General features: G+C 42.0%; 1 protein-coding gene across 4 annotated transcripts in view; it reads left to right on the top strand.

Annotated features, from left to right (window-relative positions):
* TEAD1 (TEA domain transcription factor 1) overlaps window positions 1-15,065 on the top strand; it is a 246,362-nt gene that overhangs the window by 80,087 nt on the left and 151,210 nt on the right. The gene's annotated exons all lie outside the window — the stretch shown is intronic.

Below are 15,065 nucleotides of genomic sequence, written 5' to 3'. Positions count from 1 at the left end.
TTCTATTTCCATGGATTATTATAAGAATTAAAACTAATTGTGATCTAGAATCTCCCCTACCATGTTTGAACAGTGTCTGGTGTACAGCGAGAGCTATAACAGTGTTTATGAACTAAAAGCAAGTGTTCTCTGCCAGTTGCTGGATTACATATAATTTTTGTCTAATGCTCCCAACACCATTCTGAAGTGGGTATCACGATTTTCACCGTGTAGATGAGGAAGCTGAGGCTAAGAGGGGTAAAATGGCTTGCACGTGACCAGTATAAATGGCAGAGCTAGAAAGTTGCAAATCCAGGTCTGTCTGACTCCAAAACCTAGGCTCTTTCCATTGTATTTTCATTCCTTCTTTGGCGGAGGCCATTCTACATTATACATTGAGGAATTCAGCAAGTAAGTATTGAGCGCCGCCTGTACTTCAGCCCTGTGCAAAGGGTTGTCAAGGATACAACTGTCAACTAGACGGACATGGCCCCTGCCCTCATGGAGCCATCACAAGTTCATTTGCAGGAAACACTGACCTGAGGTCAGGGCTGTGTGCCAGAGCTTTCTGGGAAGTCTGAGGGCCCTTTGAAGACGGTCACCTTCTACTTAGCCCTTTGCAGCCTGTTCTTGGCCACAGATGTCTAGGGCACCTGGCCCAATTGCTGGCAGGAAGAAAACTTCTCACATAACGCAGCGGGAGGATTCTAGATCACAAGGCTGGCCCTATGGTGGCCAGCAAGATGTCTGGAAGATTCTGGTGCCCTAGGATATTGCAGGCAGCATGGGCAGAACAATTGCTGGACAATGACTTTCTACTTTTTCAGAGCAGATGTCTTCAGGCCCTTGCTGAGCACAGCTCGAGGCATGCCCCCTTATTTGCTGGGACGCCAGACCTACTGGTTAGCCTTGGAAAGCTCAGTTTGTGAGGTCTAGAGAAGGTGAGGAGGAAGGCCTCTCAAGTCCAGCCTTCTCTGATTGCTGCCCTGAGAGCTGTCAGTCAGGGACGCACAGGACTCGGCATCGCCCCTTTGCCTACTTCTTACAAACGCAAGACAGAAGAGGGAAGGGGGCCGTTTTAATGAAATGGTGGCAGAACAGACAAGGAACAGCAGAATGAGTGCCCACAAGCAGATTGAGTGTGCACTAATCAGTGTAGGCAAAGACACTGAAATCTGATCTGGAGAACTGGTCAAGGAAGTGCAGGATTGTGCCTTTGTAAGACAGTGGACTTGCACAACATGTCCTTGAGGGCCAGAAAGGTAGCCTGTGTCTGTGGAGGCCGTAGAGGCCCTTTTGTGGAAATGGCTGTACATTCCGAGGGGAAAGTGCCCCTTGGGGCCGGAGCTGAAGTATTCTTTCAATTTCCTCATCTGAACATCATGTGGCATTGTTGATTTCCTCTTTTAGTCTGACCTGTGTTTCAGGGCATTATTTCAAGGGAATAAGCCAGAAATAGGAAGCGCAAAGACCCCTAGAACAGGCTGGAAGCTCCATATGACAGGGTCCCCATACTGCTTCTTGTGGGACATGGAAAGTGTCAGTAGTGTTTCTCAAATTATGACTACAGAAATTGTTGGTTAAAACAAAAGAAGGTAATTAAGCCTTTAATCCCCAGGGCCTCTACTGTTGGAGGAACTGGCTAGGAAAAAAGGAAAAAAAAGAAGAAAAAGAGAAAGATGTTAGTATATTCAGTGGTCTTTCCAGATGAGAGAGAAGAAACCCTAACTTTTGCTCTGTGTTTGAAAATGTTAGCCCAATAGGTAAGAGAGATTTTTTGCCCAAATAGACACAGTAGTAGGATAAGGGTCAATTCTGGAATCCTAAGCACAGATGAGTAATGAGGGATTTAGAAATAGTTTAGTTCCTGTGAAAATAACAAAGCCAGCGTCATCAGCATTTTGACTGGGAAGTTGAATGTGTGGGGGCCATGCAGAGATTTACATATGAGGTGTGAGTCCTTGTGCAATCCGGGTTAAAAAAAATAGCTAATTAGGATGGCTCAAGAATTGGTCATATGGAGAAAGAGGAAAGGATAATCAATTATTACCAAGTTATGCTTTCCAACAGCTTTGCTGTGGCAGTATATGAGCCCCGGGATTGAAAAAGACATAAATTCATAAATTATCCATTAAAGGCCTACACTGTGCTTTGACTGCAGTGGGGACAACAGATAAAAAATAATGGAAATAACTGACCTATTTGACCAGTTACATATGCTAGTCAGTTTCTCTTTGCTTTAGAATATGTTATCTGTTTATTTCTCGTAACAACCTAATGTTACAGGTACTGTGGTTATCCCCATTTTACAGCTGTGGAAGCTGAGGTCCTCCAAGGTCAAGTTACTTGTTCAAGATCACACAGTAAATAAATGGTGGAGGTGACATTTTGAAACCAAGCCAGTCTGTACACTAACTACAACACTGACATTTAAGGAAGTACAGTACATTTTGTACTAAAGATATATACAGCTTAGTGGTAGGGCAATGCAAAGTGAGATTATTTATGAGTCTGCAATGCACATGACTATATTTAAGACTGCAGGAGAGTAGAAGAGAGTCGGACAGATAGATAGACTTATCTGAGCTAACTTTGAATGACAGGAAAAGGCCACTAAGTGTTTTTTTGTTTTTGTTTGTCTTTGTCTTTTTTAAAGTCACTTTGGATGTAGACCTGTCTGAAAATATACAGAAAGTTGTGGATCTTTTCTGCAGAATAATGCATATTTGTATGTAGTTTTAGGATTATTGCATAAAACTTCAGGTGATTTCTGGAGTCCAGATTCAGAGTTGGTACTATGGGTAGAGAGAGAAGGGAAAGGCCTTCAAGCCTAAGGGAACAGTGAGATAAAAGCACAGAGTTCAAAAGGGCACAGCTCCGGTGCTCTCTGAAATGAGGGTGTGTCCTGGAGGCTAGACACACCCGGAAATGTGGGCTGGTACTGCATCCTGGAGGGCCTTGAATGCCTGCCTGTGGTGTCCAGCGCTCATTCTGAGGACAAAGGGACGCCATTACTTTGTTTTTTAAGAGAGAGCCATGACTCAGTGTTTGACAAAGCCAGCTCTGAAGGCGTGAAGACAAGTTAGTTGGCTATTGCAATAGTCTAGTGCGCAAGGATAAGACCTAAACCAAGGTGCTGGCAGTGTTGGTGGGGAAGTTTCAGAGATACAACCTACTGGACTGGCTGACTAAATACAATTTGTGAAAGAGAAGGAGGAGCTGTAGATGATTTCAGGGTTCTGCTTCTGGGTAAGAGGGAGGATGGTGGGACTATTAAATGAAATGGGGAGTGGAGACAGGAGAAGCAGGTTTGTAGAGAGAAAGGAATGAGGAGTTGAGTTTTGTCATGAGCTTGAGGTACTGGGTTGCCATACAGATGAGGTTACCTGTTGAAGTGGAAGGGGTAGTTTGGGGCTCACCTTCAGAGAAATGGTCCCTGAGGCTGTGAGAGTGGGTGGTAATGGCCTGCGATGTACAGACTCACAATGTCTTGTGATAAAACTGGCATAGGTTTTAAATGGCATGTCTGTAGTAGTGGGGAAAGGAAAGAGATTGCCTTTTTAAGAAGGAGGAAGATGGCATCAGTGGTTCCCAAGCCTGATGATCATCAGCAGAAGCTTTTGAGAAACTCGAAAAATACGAAACAAAACGGACACAAATCAGTTGAATCAGAATCTCTGGGAGTGTGTATGGTCTGGGAATTTGTATTTCTAAAAGTTCCATGGGTAGTTTGGATGATAGGCCCGGTTTGAGAGCCACTGGGCTAGGCTACCGCCTGAGTCCAAGAGGACAGGGCCATGTCTTTAGATTGGTACAAGAACAGATGAGGAGGGAATGAGACCACACTTGAAGCTGTTGTTACAGGGTCTGAGTGCAGGAGGTGAACTACATTATTCAGTGTATGCTGCCTCTGTACCAGGAGGGAACATTGCTGTGGCCCACTCTGTGGAGAGATTTGGCCATGCAAGAAAGGGGCCATGAGATGGTATCTTGAAGGTCATAAAAAGTTAAAGGAAGACAGGGGAGAGATCTGGTCATTTGTTTAGTAGGGGAGAAAAATTTATGAATTGAGTATATATTTGATGGAAGAAAACCCAGGAGAGACTTCAAAGGGAGTGAGGCTGTTTATACTCTGATGCATAATCAGATGGGTAGAGGGTCCGGTGGCGGGGGCTAATGATGGGTTTTTGGAAAGTAGAGTCAGCTTAGCAGAGACAATGTAGGGGAATGGGATATAGATGGAAAGAGTGAGTAAAGAATTGCTGAGCAATACCAATCTTATTCACATTTCCCCAGTTCTACTTGTACTCGGGGGTGAGTGTATGTGTGTGTGTGTAAGTTCTATACAATGGTGTCACCTGTGTAGGTTCAGGTATCCACCACCACAGTGAAGATACAGAATGGTCTCAATACCTCAAGGATCCCTGGTGTTATCTTTTCATAACCATACCGAACTCTATCCTGTTCTCTCCTACCCATAACCCACCTTATCCCTAACTCCTGGCAACCATTAATTGATCCTCTCTTTCTAAAATGTTGTCATTTCAAACATGTTATATAATAGCATTATACAGTATGTATACTGTATACATACAGTCCCTTTTGGGATTGACTCGTTTCCTTTCCATTCAGCATAATTTCCTGGAGGTTTCTCCGTGTTGCTGTGTGTATCAGTAGTTTGTTTCTTTTTACTGCCAGCTGGTAGTCCATAGTATATATGTACTGCAGCATGTTTAACTATTTACCTGTTCAAGGGCATCTGGGCTGATTCTACTTTTTGGCCATTAAAAATTAAAATTCTATGACCATTTATTTATAGGTTTTATGTTAACATAAGTTTTCATTTCTGTGGGATAAATGTCTAGGAGTGTAATTACTGGGTAATATCATAGTTGTGCCTTTAGTTTTTCATGAAGTTACTTAACTGTTTTCCAGAGCAGCTGTACCATTTTATATTCTCACCTGCAATCTAGATTCTCTGTACCCGCACCAGCATTTCGTATTGTCACTATTGTTTATTTTAGCTATTTTAGCCATTCTGATAGGTATGCAGTGATATCTCACGTGGTTTTAATTTGCACTTTCCTAATAACTGAAGATATTGAATGAACATCTTTGCATGTGCTTATTTGCCACCTGTATATTCCCTTCAGTGAAATGTCTGTCTGTTGTTTCATTTTCTAATTGGATTATTTATACTTTTCCTGTTGAGCTTTGGGAGTTCTTTATTCTAGATAACAAGTCCTTTCTCACATATATAGTTTGCAGATATTTTCTCCATGTCTCTCACTTATCTTTTCATCTTCACATAGAATCCATTGGAGTAAAAGTTTTAATTTTGATGAAATCCAATTTATTAATTTTCCCTTTTATGCATTGTAACTTTTGGTGTCAAGTTTAAGAATTCATTGCGTAGCCTAGATTCTGAAGATTTTCTCTTCTATGATTTGTTCTAAATGGTTTATAGTTTGTTTGTTTTTTTTTTAACATTTGAGTATATGATCCATTTGAAATTAGCTTTCATACAAGGTAGAGAGTATTACTCTTGGGGAGCCCATTGGCATGATTGTGTGTTTTATATATATGTGTGTATATATATATGATTAGGGTTTATTCATATTTTGACAATTGTCAAGGCTTGGGGTCCGCTAAAGTGCTAGTGAGCATCGTTGCACCAGTCTAGGTTCGGAAAGGGACAAGGAGAGGCTGGAGGGGCTGATAAATCATGACGTGTGGTGTTCAGAGGCTCTGCTATATTAGAAGCTGTAGCAGGACAGAAGGTTGTGGTCATGCATGGGAGAGGCAGCAGCTAAGATTAGAGGTGGAGAGGTTTCAGGTGCTGAGTTTCGAGGTGTGGCCACAAATGTGGACAACTGATATGAATGTGGGCATTGGCCACTGGAGGCCAGGAAGAAAGCAACTTGAGGACTGATTAATCACTGACGTTGAAGTTCACAGTAGTGAAGTGTGAATTTGTAAATAAATGTACCAAAGTAAACAGATATTGGGGAAATTCCTTTGTGGAGGATATGACCCTGTGGATGTGAACGGAAAGAGTTTGGTATAAGTGAATCGTATGGACTGCATGTAAAGCAGGTGGCAGATTGGTGGGCTAGAAGAAACTCTGGGTTACAAGAAAATTCTAACATTCCAATACCTCCCTTTTCCCAAATTCTTTAGCCAGTCCCAACCTAGTATACCTATGAGTGAAGTATCTTTGGGTAGCCATATAAGCTCTTTGTGCGTTGTCACCATCATTTGTAGAATGGAGTGAGGAATTCAACATGTTTCTCCCTACCTCTCAGCAATGTTGAGAGAAAATATAATGATGTGTGAGAAAGTGCTTTGAACTGAATTCTAAAAAGAGTGCTTTTGTGAGGTTAAGCCCTTTCAGGGCAGCCTGTTGGAAAGGTCGGAGAGACTATTTAGTTGTCACACAGGGTTAAGCTTCCTTGGCCTTGGTAGAAAGGTATTTGGTTAAGGTAGGGATTGAATTGACACCCTACCCCCGCCCCCGCCAACTTTTTGGGGTTTCTGCCAAAGAAACTGTTGGAGAAGGGAGATCCAGGGCAAATTTGTCTGGATCAGAGTCACAAATGATGATGGAGGGGACCTGGTGCCTGACAGAGTTGGCTTTCTCTGACATCCAAGGGGAGAGGCAGTGGACACCTTCGTGTTCTTAGCAGCGCAGCCATGGATTCCCAAACCAGCCCTATTCTTCCCCCACTGACTTCCATCTCTAGAACTTCAGTTCCTTGCTCCCCTGTAGCTGTGGCCTTGCATTTCACTTGAAAGCATGTCTCTGATTTCTTATTGTTATTTATTTGTATCCCATTGCATTGATAGTAAGTGCTTGAATGGTTATTTTCATAATCGTTATCATAATTATTATTATTATTATGATAATGTCCTCTTGACCTCTTTAGTAAAGGTTCTATCTTAGAGAACCTTCAACTTGGTTAATTTATATATATAGATTTATTCTGTAGTTAGGATCATAGGAAAAAACCTGAAGGAATTTACAACATAGAAATAGAGGTTGCTGCAGGCATTATAGGCAACTCGTTCCTTTTCTATTATATGTTTCTGTATTAATGGAGTTTTTTTTTTATAGTGAACATATGTTACTTTTGGAATTAGAAGGGAAAATAAATATATTAGGTCTATTTTTTCTCCTCCGATTCTGAGTAAGGAGTACTCATTAAAGAAAAATGTGGAAACCACTGAGAATTAGAAGCAAACCATACTGCCGGGGTTCACTTTGGTGCGTTCACCCGAGGTTCATGGGGGCGGGGGGGCTGCTGTAGGGTCATGGCGGGCAGGAGGGTGGTGCAGGGAGAGGGGTCCATGCCAGCGAGCTCGCCCTTTCATGTATGGGTAGCCAGGGCAGAGATCTTGAGGGACAGGTGGCCAGAGGGTGATGGTGCTGGGGCTGGGAAGCAGGACAGGGTGTTCTTATTATAGGTTTTAGGACATTGGTTGGGGAGTTCAACAGGTGCCCTGGTCAGTTGGATCTGTCAGTCAGCTGTCCAGACTAACTGTGGCATTATTCTGACGTTCATGTATTATGGTAAAACAGGGATGGGAGAGAGAGAGGAGAGTGTTCAAATCTATTCTTTCAGTGTCCATATGCTCACAACAAAGTGCCACACCAGAATTAACAGGAATTAACATAGCACATCTCTACTGAGCCAGTATCTATCATATAACTTGTAGTCAAGAGCTTTTTTCCTGGAGGGTTGGGGGCTTCTCTTTTAAAAATGTTGGTAGGTTTTTTTGGTCCATGTTATTCTCTGTAACAGATTTTTGGCAAGTAAGGTTCCCAGCATTGACTTTGGGTGGCTTTCAGTGTATGAAAATACTCTGGAGACATTATGGTGTGCTACAAATTCTCATTTGATTATAATCATTTGGTTTAATCATGGGTATGTTTCATTTGCCTAATATTTACCTGCTATGCATACACTGCAGATTATTTGGTCTGCCCACCTTCTCTTCTTTCAAATGCTTTACATCAAATTCATTCTTCAAAGCCCATATGGATATTATTTCTTTGAAGTCTCTTTCTGTATCAGTATACTCCCTTCTTCTTACTTAGCCTTTTAGAACACAGTCTGAAAGGTGTGACAATGAAACTGACTGCCTAGGACATTCAGTTTTTTAAGAATTTTTTAAAATAGAATTATAGCTTTTCTTCACAGCCAGTTAAATTGGTCATTAGCTGGAAATTTCCATAGACATTGTTCCTTTTGCAAAGGTCAGGAGAAACTTTTAGGCTACCTTAAAAGAGAATGCTCTGGGGGAAATGTAATTGATCACCCCAAAGCTTTGCGGCATAGGGGTAATAGTTAACATATGTTAATAAGCTGAGTAGTTTTTGTTTTTTTTTTTTTTCCAGCCATTTACAAAGGTCCTAATTACTCTGTGTCTGCCCTCTTCCCTGGGTCTGCCTCTGTGCTCTGTGACTTGCTTGCTATTGTGTTGAGACAGGCTTTGGCAACTGTCTTTTAGATGAATGGTTCTATTACAAACACAGTAGCTTCCGTGACAGCTTAGAAGAGATTGTTGTTTATTACTGCTTTTATTGAGAGAGGTTTGGTGCAGGCTGTTGTCCTGATAAAGACATTTTTACCTGTAAAGTAGCCACAGCCTTAAACATATTTGATTGCAAAGAAGGTATCAGGGCTGATGACATACCATATGTGAGGTATCGGATTGCGTGTTTATTCAACTGTTACTGCAATCTCTGTACTCGGATGTGCCTTTGTATTTGCTGTCTCACAGCAACACACAGAATGCAATGGCGATACGATCCTGATTATGAAAGATGCTATTTGGGTTACTTGGATTGTAAGCCACATGTATTAGGAAGCATTCTCTCAGTTCCCATGTGTCCTGAGTGTGTCCTGAGACAACAACCATGAACAGTTGTTAGGTGAAGGGAATTGCCAGGTGGGATGATGACATGTATTGGGATAGGGCCTTTTAAGATGGCCAAATCTTTTGTAAGGCCTGGACTGACCAGGGCTGACTTTGTGACAAGGATTCAAAAAAAAAAATAATAACAATAAAGTTTACCCAGTGCTTACAGTGTGCCAGGCACTTACTGTTCTAAACACTTAACATCAACTCATTTAAGCCTCATTCCAAATTTAATAAATAGCTATTACTCTCCTCATATCACAGATGAGGAAACCAGGGTCCAGAAAAAGTAAATTATCCAGGATCACACAACTAGTAATTTCTGGAGCCAGGGTATGAATCCTTGTCATTTTGGCTCCGGTGCTTGAGCTCTTAACCACTACTTTCTGTTGACTCTCTGTCTTGACTGAACTGTAACCTGAGGTTCTCAGGACTCAGTGTCTCAGTGTTGCTGCCTGGCTCGTGTAGAAGAGAGTTTTGGTTCTAAGTAAACAATGAAAAGGAAAATGGGCTTCCTTGGTGTCTGGGCTACTCTTCGTTGTTTTCTGCCTGGCAAACTCCTCCTGGTCCTTTAAGACCCTGGAAAAGACCCCCTCCTCTCAGAAGCCTTCCTTTATCTCCACAGACAGTGTTAGTTGCTCTGTCTTTAGTGTTTCCACTGCACATTATTTAATCATCTGTCAAAGAACTTTTCAGACTCTTTTTAAATGTGTGTGTCTGTGTCTTGGTCCCCTTCAAGGACAGTGCTGTGACTTTGGCATGTCTGTACCTCTAGTCCCAGACACAGTACCTGGCCTATATTACACCCTCAAAAAATGTTTGTATTAGTGGAAGTTGGTAGTAAGAATAATTCCACCTTTTCTCTCTGGAAGATGTTCTTGCCCGTAGTCTTACCAATGTTGTCACATTTTTATAACATAGTAATGAAATGAGGGCAAAAATTATAATTTCATACATAAGAAACTGAAGCACAGAGCTCAATAAGTTTTCCATTAGGACATTTTATTTTGAGGAACTTCCTGGTGAAGCAGACCTTAGGGTAGAACCAATAGCACCGCACTCCCATGTTTATACTTTTCTATTGCCCATATACCTGAGATGTGAACAAAGACAGTTTATTTTAGTTTATAATTTTATGTCAATATCACAAAGATTCTTCCCCCAAAGGGGACAGACGGTAGCTATAAAGGATTGCTAGTGGGTGGGTGGGGGGATTGAGCAAAAAAATAAGGAAAAAAATATAAAGAACTCAAAAAAATAAAGTAAAATAAAATGTTTTACTCCCCCCTCCATCCCAAATGATTGCTGAGCTCAGTGGCCGTAAAGGATTGCTGAGTTCAATTTGGTATTGTGGTGACCTGAACATACCTTCCTCCCATCCCTGACTTGATAAGTTTATTTGAAATGCCTCTAAATGTGTGCACATTACCTTTTTCAGGCTGACCCTGGGTTTAGTTTTAGCTGTCCGATCATCTGATTATATCCAACACTGATTATCCTAAGATGATGTTGATCCTGAGTGATTCACTTAAGTGGAATAATGCGCCAAGCATCACTGCGGAGTTCAGAAGGATCTTAAGTTAGGGCAAGTTACCAGACCTTAACGGCTAGGTCACAAAGTCTGGTTAGTGGAGATTTAACCTGCCACTAATCTGTTTAGTGGCTAATTTATATGGGGCTTTATCAATTAGCCTCTACTAGTAAGTTCATCATGGTTATTAAGGGCATAGGGTCAGGAATGAGGGCTGTCTGGGTTTTAATCCTGGTCCTGCCACTTGACTGGATATGTAATCATGGGCAAGTTAATATTCCTGAACCTCCATTTTCTCGTCTGATAAATTGATTTCCAGCAAATGTGCCAAGACAATTCAAGAGTCAGGAGGGCAGCATTGGCTTTTCAACAAATGGTGCTGGGACTATTGAGTATCCACATACAAAGAATGAAGTTGAACCCCTTTCTCACATTCTATATCAGAATTAACTAAAAATGGGTCATAGACATAAATGTAAGAGCTAGAATTATAAAACTCTAGAAGAAAGGAATGTCTTTCAACTTTGGGTTAGGCAAAGTCTGCTTAGATATGATACCAAAAGCATAAGTTAGAAAGTAAAAATAAATTTGGTACTATATTAAAATTACAAACTTTTTGATTCAAAGGATAACATCAAGAAAATAAAAAGACAACCCATAGAATAGGAGGAAAGTTTTCTCAAATCTTAAATTTGACAAATGACTTATAGCTAGCATATATAAAGAACTCTTAGAATTCTAACAGAAAGACAAATAATCCAATTAAAAAATAGGCAAAGGATCTGAAACAGACTCTGTTTCAAAGATATACAAGTGGCCATATAAGCATATCTAAGGATGCTCAATACCATTAGGCATCAGGGAAATTCAGATTAAAACCACAGTGAAATACCTACCACTTCATATCTGCTAGGATATGTAAAAAGACTACAGTAAAAAAGACTGACAGTAGGAGCTATTGCCATGGATGTGGAGAAATGGCAACCCTTATGCATCACTAGTGGGAATATGAAATGGCACAGCCATGCTGGGAAACAGTCTAGCAGTTCCTCAGAAGGTTCAACATAGAGTTATCATAGACCCAGCTGTCCTACCCATAGGTATACAACTAAGAGAAAAGAAAACAGATGTCTCTACAAAAGCTTGTGCACCAATATCCACAGCAGCTTTATTCAATAGCCAAAAAGTAGAAGCACCCCAAATGTCTATCAGCTGATGACTGCATAAATAAAATGTGGTATATTCATACAATAGATTATTATTATTTGACGTTTAAAAGGAATGAAGCACTATTACCATATTATAATATAAACAACTCTTGAAAACACTATGCTGAGTGAAAGAATATAAGCACAAGACTGTATATAGTATGATTCTATTTATGTGAAATGCCCAGAATAGGCAAGTCTGTAAAGACAGGAAGTAGATTAGTGGTTACCTACAACTGGCGGGTTTGAGAGAAATTGAGGAGTAACTGATAATGGATATGGGGTTGGCTTTGTTTTGGGATGATTAATATATTCTAAATTGGTGTGGTGACACACAACTCTGTGAATAAACTAAAATGACTGAATTGTACACTTTCAATGTGTGAATTCTATGGTGTATGAGTTCCATCTCAATAAAGCTGATCTATATATGTTCATGCTTAGCATTTTACCTGGCCTATGGAAAGTAGTGCATAAGTGTTAGCTAGCATTGTAATAATAATTCTCTTCCTTCATTTCTATAGCAGTAAAGATGGAATGAGAGGAGAATACTGAGAAAGTAGGTGAACATACCAATTAAGCCAGACACCAGGTGGTAGAGAAGGTGAAAGATCTGTGACAGTTCTGGGCTAGGAGCCGAATGCTGATTTAGGAGAACTAATGTAAAGGTTAAGTGAAGTTACGTGGTACAAGTGCCTGGTGCCCAAGACTGTGAAGGAAATCTGATTTCAGTTGCCCTTAAAATGTGGTTGAACTTGGACCTGGGGATCTAGATGTCACTAAACCAGGTGTTTTTCACAAATTAATGTGATAAAGCTAGGGTTTTTGTGTCTAGGAGTCACTAAACCAGATGTGCATTTTCTTTCTAAATCACAGTAATTATGACACAAAGACGAGAGTTTTAGTTCTGGTGCTATTTTTTTTTTCTAGGCACTGTCTGGAGAAACTGAGCTCCCATAGCCAATCCACGGCAGGCAGTTTTGCTCTTTGCAGCTTGTTTTTGGGGGCCTGAATATTCAAACTCCTCAAGCAGAGAAGTCCAGAGCCCAGTACTCACACTCTGGAAGTGAGTCCCTGCAGAAGCTTCGCAACTGCACCGTAGATGTCCCAGGCTGGTGGCCAGTAGTTCCTCCTTTAGAAGTTGGAAGTCATGTGTCAATTAGAGGGGACCTCTCTGCTAAGATGCATTACTTTGCTAACATGCCTCACAGTATTTTTCCCCCAACAATCTACCTGTGTAAAGGATTTCCCATTTCAGTGTTGAGGAAAACACTGAAAACCAGGTGAGCTGCTTTTCAGATGTTGAGGCCACACACTGACGCCCACGGTCGCATGGTACTGAGTGGTGGAACCGGGATGCAGAAACCCCCCTGTCTGTCTGATTGCGAAGGCAGTTTGCTCTTAGTCTTCACCACTAGGCTAAACTACCTCTCAGGGGTGGACAAAGTAGAAGAGGAAGTGAGTAGAAGGCAGAGAAGTGTGATAACACAGGTGTGTTCTCAGGAGCAGTAAGAAGTCTCGGAGAGCTAGAGTGTGGGTGCTGCAAAGGACGGAGTGGAGTGGCTTAGGAGTTTGGAAAGGTGGGATAAGAGACTATGTTTTAATGATTGCATTTTAACACTAAAGAGCAACTTTTCTATATAAGCAGCACATTCCTGGAAGGGATTGGGGTGGGGTGGGAGCCCTTGTTTTTAGGACGTACAACTGGTGTTTGAGGAGAATTATTCTGGAGGCCTCATGACCCATAAGAAGGCTGCTATCACTGCAGTACTCCTGGCAGGAGAAGTGGAGGACTGGAACTAGGTCAGAGGTTGTGGGAAAGGTATTTCAGATATTTAGATTGGATACATTAAAGATCAGAAGGCTCCATAGAGTTTGATGACAAGGGAAAAGATAGTTTCATCTGTGTGGACCGCTGTGCATTTATAGAGACAAGGACAGTGTACAGCATGGAAGAACAGGTTTTACAGGGTAGGACTGGAGTCATGAGTTGGAGATGTATGGACTTTGCAGGGCTTTGGGACTCTCCTTGGAGTGGGGACCAGCAGACACTTGGGTATTGAGCATCCCAGGTTGAGAACAGTTTGGAAGGTAACGTCTCATGGTTTGTAACTGAGACCTTGGAAGTGGATGAGACTGTACAGGAGATAGAGTAAAGGCAAAGAGAAAGGAAGGCCAAGGGGAGAACCCATGTGAAGCATTAAGAGCCAGTATATCAAGCCCCAGCTCATGCTTATGTGAACATCTTGGTAAGCATCTTATATGCCACATGAAACCTTACAAATGCTGGAGCCAGGGAGCCTGAATTCCTGCATTTTTACTACACTAAGTATGCTGAAATATTTAAGTTTGTCTCCTGGCCATGTGTTGATGGAAGCATGGATGCTTTTTTTAGAGGTTAATGGGGTGCTGAATGTCTTGGCATGTTCCACTCCGTGGCTCCCTAGGGTGAGTTAATGGGTCACACCATGATCCTGATTTGGCTCCGTCCTTTTCCTTAAGCCAAATCTGATCTGGTCCTGAAGTGTGATTTCCTTCCTTCCAGGCTCCCTGGGAGTGTTGCTGAGCTCCCTTCAGTAGTTGTAGTTGTAAAGCATCAGCCACCCTGTTAACTGTAGCTCCTACAACTGAGAAGTGCACACTCAGTGTGCAATGGATAAAAGTGACAAGCTTCCTGGAGCCCCTGAAAGTCATGTCAGGTACAGGAAATCTTGGGGGACCCAGCCCCCATCAAAATCTGCTTTAGCTTGCTCTGTTGGGGCCAGCCTGAGGGTGGAGAAGACTGGAGAAAACCCAGAGACAGCAGGCATGACTTGTCAGAAGAAGCAGGGCCTGCCCTCCCTGTTTCAGATCAAAGACTGACTTTTCAGTCATTTGACACCCTAATGTGAGGTTGTGTCTGAGCCAGGGCTGGGGCTCCTGCTGGCCTGTGCCTGGGAACTGTGGGGAACGTGTAGGCCTGCATGTGCTCTGTGACAAGCACCTCTCCCAGCTGCTCTCTTCCAATTCAGAGCTGGAGGGATCTGGAGAGATCAGCCTGGCCTCCTCAGTTTTCATATTGGAAGCTGCTGCCCGCAGATGCCCTTTTCCCAGTTAGGTTCTGGGGCAAGCTGGCCTGGCTTGATCACAGCTGCATCCACATGGTCATTTCCTCTGTTCCACAGATCTGGGGCTCCAGGGTGCAGAGGTCATTCTCAGTTTGCCTTGTATCTGGGATCGTGATATACTTTAATGGTATCCAAACTGAGACACTTTGGTCAATAAAATGGAACAGTAGCTGATAATAACACCAGGAAAACAATTAAACTGGGACCCTCCCAGGCAAACCAGATCTTTCTATCTGAGCTTTTACTTTGAGTTCAATGTTTACCTCCGTCCCGGGTGGCCCATGTCAACCTCTATTCCCCAGATTTCAAGACCCTCAT

The sequence above is a fragment of the Pteronotus mesoamericanus genome, unplaced genomic scaffold (genome assembly GCF_021234165.1).
Source record: "Pteronotus mesoamericanus isolate MK-2021 breed Mesoamerican mustached bat unplaced genomic scaffold, CSHL_Meso_final contig_90, whole genome shotgun sequence".
In the NCBI taxonomy this organism is placed as follows: domain Eukaryota; kingdom Metazoa; phylum Chordata; class Mammalia; order Chiroptera; family Mormoopidae; genus Pteronotus; species Pteronotus mesoamericanus.
Note: the sequence above shows the minus strand (reverse complement) of the source record. Positions and strands in the feature narration are given on the sequence as shown.